The sequence below is a fragment of the Mixophyes fleayi genome, chromosome 11, assembly GCF_038048845.1.
Source record: "Mixophyes fleayi isolate aMixFle1 chromosome 11, aMixFle1.hap1, whole genome shotgun sequence".
Lineage (NCBI taxonomy): Eukaryota > Metazoa > Chordata > Amphibia > Anura > Limnodynastidae > Mixophyes > Mixophyes fleayi.
Genome location: NC_134412.1, coordinates 16602823 through 16612321, shown reverse-complemented (window position 1 = coordinate 16612321; position 9499 = coordinate 16602823). Strand labels below are relative to the sequence as shown.

At 42.7% G+C, this 9499-nt stretch overlaps 1 protein-coding gene across 1 annotated transcript in view; it reads left to right on the top strand.

The window, feature by feature from the left end:
- Positions 1–1734: 1734 nt before the first annotated feature.
- The window catches only part of GRIK5 (glutamate ionotropic receptor kainate type subunit 5), a 188088-nt gene continuing 180323 nt past the window's right edge, over positions 1735–9499 (top strand). Inside the window, exon 1 of the mRNA XM_075191084.1 lies at positions 1735–3096. The gene's annotated coding sequence lies outside the window, so the exon portion shown is untranslated. The remainder of the gene's footprint in view (positions 3097–9499) is intronic.

Here is a 9499-nt window from a genome sequence, read left to right as displayed (position 1 = left end):
TGTATACAGTGGTATACTATATAACCACTCCTCCTACTGCCTTCATTGTAAAACTATCAAATTCCAACCACTTACAGTCCCATTACATTTTCTATACCACCACTTTTTAAATTTCCACTTCAACCAATGTATGTGGACAGATTAACATTGGCGGGGGGCGCTTCGTACCTCAACTCACAGTGTCCAAATAAAGCGGTCCAGTATTTGTGTGCTATATGCAACAGCAGCCAAAATTTTATCTGCTTGCAAAACCCCCCCCCCATACAGTTATTGAATTTGCACCATCGTATTGCAGCATGGCTTGTCCAGGGGCAAATTTGCACCCTGGATTTTCTCCTAACTTTAAATAAAGCCCAATGTAGATATAATTGAAAACTCTGTGTATAAAATAATAATAATAATAATAATAATGTTATTGGATTTAGGGGTGTTATATTGGGCATTAAGATCTATTTAATAAACGAGCTGGTCCTCATCTTATACTAAACTTCTGCTTCTGTGGAAAAGTGTATTTAGAATTGTAGTAACAGAGTTCTGTGTTGTGTGCATGTGTGATGTGTGTGTGTGTGTTGTACATGTGTGTGATATGTGTGTTGTATATGCGTGTGGAGGTGTTTTCTATTTATAATAGGGGTCAGTGTATACAATGCTTATGATTTGTTAAAAATCAATAAAAGTGTTTTTAAAAAATGCACATAAAACCATGCACATAACAGACAGTAGGGAGTAAATGTATCATACTCCGATTTGTACAAGTCGCCGGAAATCGGCGAGTTGACAGCTAAAATTTAAATTTCCCTTTACAAGGCAGCGCCGCTATAAATTTTAGCTGTCAACTCGCCGATTTCCGGCGACTTGTACAAATCGGAGTATGATACATTTACCCCTAGGTCTATTTACCATCATGAAAACTGAGGTTTAATATGTTGATATTACAGGTCTGTAGGAACAATTTTGCTCTTGTGTTTATATTGGGGTCTCTGCCTATAGAAGAGGAATGCACACAAAGTAAGATTGGTATATAATAAAGTATTTGTATAAGCGGGGATGTCAGCATGTATACATCGAAGGCTATATGAATAAAATAATTGCAGGGCAAGAACAATGGGGGGTCTATGTCTCTATAATAGAGGGTCTGTAGTGAAATTTGAATGCATAGTGATACGGTGGTCTCAGTGTTTGCATAGAGTTGTCTGTTAGAGCCAAGGGCCTGTATCAATGAGACCGGTGCAGGAATAATGACATAACAGTGTGTATAGAACCAAACGTGAGACATGTACACGCACTGCATAGAGACACACGACCCCCTGACCCTCCGATTTGAGGAATATCCTTCACGACTCTGCTACACGTCTATCCCCCTCTAGTAGCCCTGAATGAATGGGGAGGGGAGGGGGGGGGGGCTGGGATGTGGTGGGAGAAGGAGACAGCAATTCATGGTGAGAAAGGATGCACGGATGACAGCCTCAGCACCAGAGTCACATCGCAGCAGAGGGGAGGATGGTTTAGGCAGGATAGGGGGTTGAGTGACAGATGAAACAAAAACATGAATGGGGAATAGATAAAGGAAGGATAAGAAGTGAATCTTGCAGAAAACTAGAGGGGGGATAAAAAGGACAAATTACTTAGAGAGGGGAGCTGAGAGAGAGGGCAAATAGGCAGAGAGGGGCAGACAGGCAGGACCAGAGAGGAAAGAATGAAAGAAAGAGAGGGAGGGAGGGAGGCGTGGTGTAGTAATATGGAGAGAAGTGTGTGAGACTCCTGCAAAGGGAGGGAGACAGCAGAGGAAGTGACTGGAAAATGGGAATAGAAAGGGAGACTGCAAAACTGGATTGTCCCTGCACATACAGCATCACCCCTACACACTGCTTATAAATATACAATATCACCTCCACTGCATCCTCTGCACGATGGCATTTCATCTCTGCATACCTAGCTCTCTCTCCCTGCAGGCACGGAATCCTCTCCCTGCACACACAGCATCCTCCCTACTGCCCGTTGCTCGGCACTGACAACCACTTTACATGCGTATCCCAATTCATTCTGCACACACAGCATCCTGCCAGTGTGCACACAGCTCCTCGTCGCATGCAGACCAGCACTCTTCTGGGTAAATTTTGGAGAAGGCCTGGAGTCTGCAATCCCAACCCTCCTATCGTGTGAATCCGATGCCCGTCTCCTGCTTTCAGCATTGCTGGATGGAGAACGTCACTTCTGTTGGAAGAAGGTGAGCCAAGGAAAACAAACCCACTGACTCTGTACCAAAAAAGCCCTCTCTGATCCCTGGTCCCTCAAAGCAAACAACCCATTTCTCAGGATTCTCTCATTGCACACAAATTCTATGCTACATCCCGTCTTCCTGCTGTGAGCACCTTGAACTACCTCTCAAACCCTTCATCCCTCCGCACCTCTTGGAACTCTACCCATCTGTAATTCCATGGCCCCTGTGGTCTTCCCTTTCCCTCCCTACCTTCCGTGGACTGCAGCTTCCCATCTATTAGGAGTCTTCGTTCCCTTTCCTAGCAGGGGGGTATCAGCATGACCTATTCTAAGTTCCCCTCTTTAAGACTTCCAGCCTCGCTCCCCCAAACCTCCACCATCACTGGAGGACTTTCCTGATCACCGGCTAAGTCTTGGGGGTCTTTGGATTTGTTTAGTTTCTTTCTGGTACCGTTAACATCAGCGGAAGCCCCCTCTCCTGTGGGACTTTATGCCTTAGTAACATTGCCTGTGTCTTGCATCGGCTGGCTTGGGGGGGGGGGTATAGAGAGTGTCAGCTGTCTCTCGCCCTCAAAAGGACGTGATTGCCCCCCTGCAGATGAGCCGGAATCCCCCCACCCCCTCCGTGCGCCGTCTCCGGGAGATGAAGGAGGAATTGAGGAGGGAGAGCAGAATTGCATAGAAAAGGGGAACGGATTGCTTGTGGTTTGTCTTGAGGGGGTCTTGGAAAGGAGTGTGATCCTCCCCTCCCTCTGACCACATTGTATTTCCCTCTCGCCTCTCTTCATCCCTCCGGTGTGAGATACTAAGGATTCAAGAAACAGAGAGGAGAGGGCTTGTCAGCCTGAACAGCTCCTGCTGCATCCTCATCTATCTGTGAGTGCATCTTTCTGTTCTTCCATGGTGGGGGGGGGGGGCTGGGGAATTGGGGAGGGGGCTGTGCAACCAAGAATGGGAGTGATCGGGTGGGTAGAAAAAAAAGGTGAAATGAAGATGGACTAAGGGGGCCCTTTAAAAATGGCGGTGCAGGGGGAATGTTGAGCATCGGCAGGTCTAGGTCTGGAGGTCTGGAGACAAAAGGGTAGAAGAGGGAGAGGGTACAGCTGCAAATTTTAGTAGGTAGGGGGTCTGAAATGATAAATATTCCTGAACACCCCATTTCTTATTTATTTAACACAATGAAAAGAAAAGGGCCTTCAAATGAAATTATGATGGTGGTGAGAATAGGGGAAAGGGGGGGTTGATCCTTAAGCAGCCCCCCCCCCCCAGTACTCTCACACAGGCCCGGTCTGGACTATAGATACAACCATGACCGTTATAATGCAGTTAGACAAATTAGGGGTTAACTTGCCACTTGATGAGCCAACGTCATATTGCCAGGTTGGTGGGACCTTAGTCAAGTGTGTGTATGTATGTATGTATGTTTATTTATACATAGCTACATACATAACTCATACAAGTCAAGTACTGATCTGTGAATGTGTTCAGGTGTCTGCACAGATAAGACAATGAATATGGTGTTTTTGCCTATTCATACACTGTTCAGACCAACACACGTATTTCTATCTATACTCATGAATACACAGCTATATCTGATTGATTTTCTTCCATAGGTAGATACAGTACAGAGATAGACACAGGTACACACTATGTATACAAGTATGTAAGGCTCCAATAGATACAGTGCAACAGATTTTGACTATAGGTTGAAATGTGTGTGTTGTCATTACTATGTATATGTATATAAAGTCTCAAATATACACTATTATATCTGTACTTGTATCACAATGCAGAGTTCTGTCTATGTGCCTTATGCACTGACTAACACACACGTGTGCTTTACCCTTACATGTACACATGATTCTTTACACGGATTACACATGCACATGATTCTTTACAGTACACGGATACTTTGCTCAACACCCTCGGTGCATACACAGAAAAGTTTATATATGTTTATATACTAACAACTGGCATCATTTGTAGGAAGTGTGACTCACACATGTACCTTATTCAATGGAATGTTTTCACACATACATGCATAATGCACATGTATATACACTCACACAGAACATACCATAGCTATGTACCTAGATTGCCCTGCCATCATTCTTTCAATACAGCATCAGAGATTTAAGGCCTTAGTAGTCCACCAAGTTTCTGTCGTCAGATCACAATAGTTGATATAACTTCAGTACATTTCTTGGTGGAATTGTTAAAAGTATTGACGTTAATTCTACCACCACATACTTTGTCTGTTACGTGTCTGTTGCCTTATGAGTTACCTCACGTGAGGTTTTCAAGCCAGCAAAATGTCTGCTCCCACAAACGCAAGTGTCTCTGCAACACCCGACCATTATCACTGCTTTTGTGAATATATATACACCGCGAACAAGTATTTATTTACAGATATATAGCCTTAAGGGAACACTGGCCCTCACACAGACACCTGTATAAGATCCAATTGACTCTCTTTTCTACCCAAAACCTGTTGTCCTTCCTTTCTATGTATCTGTGGAAATGTATCTCTCCATGGTCTCCTGAAAGTATTGTCCTGTTGTGAAATGTAACATAATCCTATAATCTAACATATCACTGAAAAGTGTCATTGGTTCTGGAGTTTGTGGCTTTGTACTATAAGATATATTATATTTGTGCAGGGTTCTGCCAGAAGTGTGCAAAATAGCAGCTGATAGCAACTAATGTTTAGTCTATGGGAATGTTGACAGACAAGTATGGTATTTTTGTTCTGTAACAACTGAGCTGCTGAATACTTTATTGCATACAGTATCTATAGAACAAGATAGGACTCTCCAATGTAACGTGATATAATAGATGTGTGGACAACTTCTATCCAATTCTAGCTGCAGAGCTACGGGATGATTATAATGGACATTATGACACATAGTTGTTGAAATTTAGAATGATCGTTGGTCTATACCTGAACTATTGTAAGTATAAAGGCTCTAATCATTGAGACTGTCTAAAATCAAGTTGAGTGGAAAATTGATAAAAGTAAGAATTGGCTTATCCTAGGGCCTGATTCATTAAGGATTTTAACTTGATAAACTTCTTATTTCAGGATCCTGGACAAAACCATGTTACAATGCAAGGGGTGCAAATTAGCATTCTGTTTTGCACATACGTTAAATACTGACTGTTTTTTCATGTAGCAAACAAATATCAACTTTAAATTTCAGTGTACAAATAAGCTATCAAGTATTTGTGTGCTACATGAAAAAACAGTCAGTATTTAACTTATGTGCAAAACAGAACACTAATTTGCATCCCTTGCATTGTAACATGGTTTTGTCCAGGAGACTGAAATAAGAAGTTTCTTAAGTTAAGATCCTTAATGAATCAGGCCCCTAAGTTTGGAGTCCTTAGTTGAACAGTTCTACAGCCAATTTGCTTACGTCTGCTTTAGAACAGACCTCCTCAATCCGTGCTTCTTGTCTCTGAAGAGGCCATGTTTTGAGAATTCACCTAATCACTCACATTTATTATTGTATCTGACTTCTTACACAGGGAGAGACGCAAAACATGACCTGATCTCTGCTTTAGAACATGTGAGGTAGACAAAGGGTTTCTCAACTCTGGCCCTCAAGTCCCCTCTCGGGTTCATAGTCTAAGGATTTCCCTAATTAGGCACAGGCTCAGTCATTAGTCCACTTGTTACAAAGGGAAATTCTCAAAACATGACCGGGATACTTGAGGACTGGAATTGAGAAATCCTGATGTACACAATGGTCCTGATTTGTGTGCGGACGTCCGTCCGTTTGCATAGCGTACCTTGCCTGAAATAGCTCTGCGCAATCCCAGAAAACGGACATTACGCCGAATGAACAACATTGCATTATATCCATGTGCGTTATTTTATTTTTATGATCTTATAAAAGTGTTATGTGTTCTGACCTCTTGTTGTACAGACACGTGTGCCTATACTGCAGTCTGTTCTGTGTGTTTACGTACGCAAGTTATGTGTAGGGAGAGCGTACTTACACTCAGATTCAAATCGAAACATATCTTGAGATCCGCTCGTATTTGAATACGGACAGAGCTACACTCAAGTTGTGCGCTCTGCTTAAAAACGCAACTTACGTGCAGGTTGTGATCAGAGACGAATCAGACCCATTTTGTAGAGGAAACTTTATCCAGACAGTCAATTAGGGACATATAAAAAAGCTGAACAGAAAAACTGCAAAAATAGAAGCTGAAAAATAATGGTCAGGACAAATGCATCATTGATGTTTTGTCTGTGGAAAGCAATGGGATCCCGCTTATAAGCCCCACCCCTTTCCAGATAGACCCCACCCCCTTTTTCCCCAATGATTCTCAGGAGTGCAGGAGAGGAACATTTTCCTAAACACTTGGTTATATTGATATTTGCTAAGTGCATTCATAAATGCCCCTATTCTATTAATGAGATGCATTGACATGTGCCATATATAAGATATAATACATTGCCAACTCTCTGGAGTGAGAACCTTATGCCCTGCTGTGGAATGAATCCTCATCGCCTATTATACCATCAATTAATTCTTGACAGTAGTCCATAAATTTCTGGTGCTATTGAAATAAATATATGTGAACCACATACATGCCACGGAAAAAGTCAGGCACTGGATAATGCTAAGATTACCTGGATAATATCCACTATGCCAGTGTTGGCTAACCTGTGACACTCCAGGTGTTGTGAAACTACAAGTCCCAGCATACCCTTCCAGCAATAAGCTGCTATATATTGGCAAGGCATGCTGGGACTTGTAGTTTCACAACACCTGGAGTGTCACAGGTTAGCCAGCACTGCACTATGCTAATAACCATAGTTTCTGAGGGCATTATCCAGATTTTCATCCAAAAAAAAAGCAGCTGGGGGTAGTGATTATGGCTATAGACTACTTTGACGTTATCGTTACACATATAAACATTACTTAGGACATTAATTGATAATGACTTAAACCAACATTTCATTTGTTTCCTAAATGCAGTTTTGTGCTTTGTCTTGACAGAAGATACACCATATTTTAATTTTTTTTTTGTTCTCTTCACCTACCCACCGGGCAGGCAGCCATTTTGTGGACTGAACCCATAGTCAACTGAATGCAGCCTATCCGTTCACTAGGATCTAGTGACATCACTGACACACATGGTCCTCTGTGAAGCACTTTACCTCAGTCTCACCACTAGTCCAGGACTGGCCTGGCCAACCTTGTGGCTTTCCAGGTGTTGTGAAACTACAAGCCCCAGCATGTTTTGCCAATAGATAGCCAGACTATAGCTGGCAGGGCATGCTGGGACTTGTAGTTTCACAACACCTGGCGAGCCACAGGTTGGCCAGGCCTGCACTAGTCCCTAGCGAACTGATTATCCTAAATATCAGCCCAAATAGTTGCTTCTGGTTTGTGTTGGCAACAGGGTGACTTTAATGACGAACTATGGCCCCAAAGTGGGTGGGGCTTGTTTTGTCATAATGCAATATTACAAACTTATTCTGTTTGCAAAGCATACCTCATACTTGCCTACTTTTGGTAGGCAACGTCCGGGAGAGGTGCGTGACTAGAGGACGAGTGACACAACGCTGTGTCGCGGAGGGCGGTGCCAAAATGACGCGGTTCTCGGTGAATAGCATCATTTTAACAAGGAAATTGCGGTATGCTGGAGAAATGCCAGCCCTCCCGGGAGTCCGGGAGACCGACCCGAATTTTGGGAGTCTCCCGGACTTTCCATGAGAGATGGCAAGTATGGCATACCTCATGTTTAGCTGCTTAATATGAAGGGACAGAGACAGTTCACACAGCGTCACAGTGTGTCATAACACATAATAGCACGTAACGACACACAGGGGATTACAACACAAGACTCAAAACTGCAATGCAAATCCCCCCAATATCAACGTGTATCATCTCCTGCCACACTAAATGACATGTTGATGCACACTGTCAGAATATATCACAGACAGACACACTACGCTACAATAAGACATAGCATGCCCCATTATGTCACTCCACGCAGTGATATGGAATTAGATCTGTTAGCATAACCACCATGACAGAAATTTGGGGGTCGGGTCAAACAGAGGTGACGTAACAGGTTGAACTTAACAAATGGCACAAATAAGGAATTTGTGAGGAAAAGTGACCTTAGTTCGTCAGTCATATTTGAAATTGTTCCCTTACAAATCCATAGCTTAGTAACAAACACGGTAGTGACCCAGGAACCACAACCCAAGAAATAGATGCTTGTGTTAAAGGATGGTTATTACATTTACCAAATAGGCCATGGGCTATATATACTAAACTGCGGGTTTGAAAGAGTGGAGATGTTGCCTATAGCAACCAATCAGATTCTAGTTATCATTTATTTAGTACATTCTACAAAATGACAGCTAGAATCTGATTGGTTGCTATAGGCAACATCTCCACTCTTTCAAACCCGCAGTTTAGTAAATATACCCCCATGTCTTTGACAGTAAATAAAATTTATCATGTTATTTCTGAACATTTTGATGTATAGAATATATGGACCGTAACTCACAACAACCAATCAGATACACACTTCCATTAGTCTGAGTGCACTAGACTGCTAAAAAGCTGATACCTGATTGGCGGCTGGTTGCCAAGGGTTACAGTGTACCACCGCCGTTCACACCAGGTTATTAAGTGAACGCCAAAATGTGGGGGTTATTTTCGTGAACCCACCCAGCTGGCGGGGGCCGCTGTGTGGGGAGTATTAATGACAATTTCAAAGTTATGTGAAAATAGCATTTATGAATGACTTGAGGCTAAATTTAATTATTGAAAGGTCAGGGCCACAGCTGTAGTATACATTTTATGCCATAACAGTTACTCTCCTTGGTGATTCAGAGAGAACAATAGCATCCATCCAGCTTTATTCTGTCCCTCTAACCTGGTGAACGCTGAGATTACACAGTCTGCAGCCCCCAGCGGGAGGCGATCACACATGACTATACAATCGGGCCATGGTTGGAGTTGTGCTTTATACAAATCAAAGGTCTGTCCTAAGAAGGCAGCTAATAGTAAAATGGTCTTTATTTTATTTCTGTGCACTCTTTTGTAAATGGTATTTATGTTTTATTTGTAAGTCAGATGCACCTTACCACGAACATTAGACGTAGTGCGCATGCAAAAAGGGAGCATTGTCACGCCATGTTTTGGGGCATGCCGCCAGGGGTGGATCTAGGTATTTTCTTGGGGAAGGGGGGGGGTGAGATTTATTTTAGTGAATTACATTTGACCACTGAGCTTTCACCGTCAGT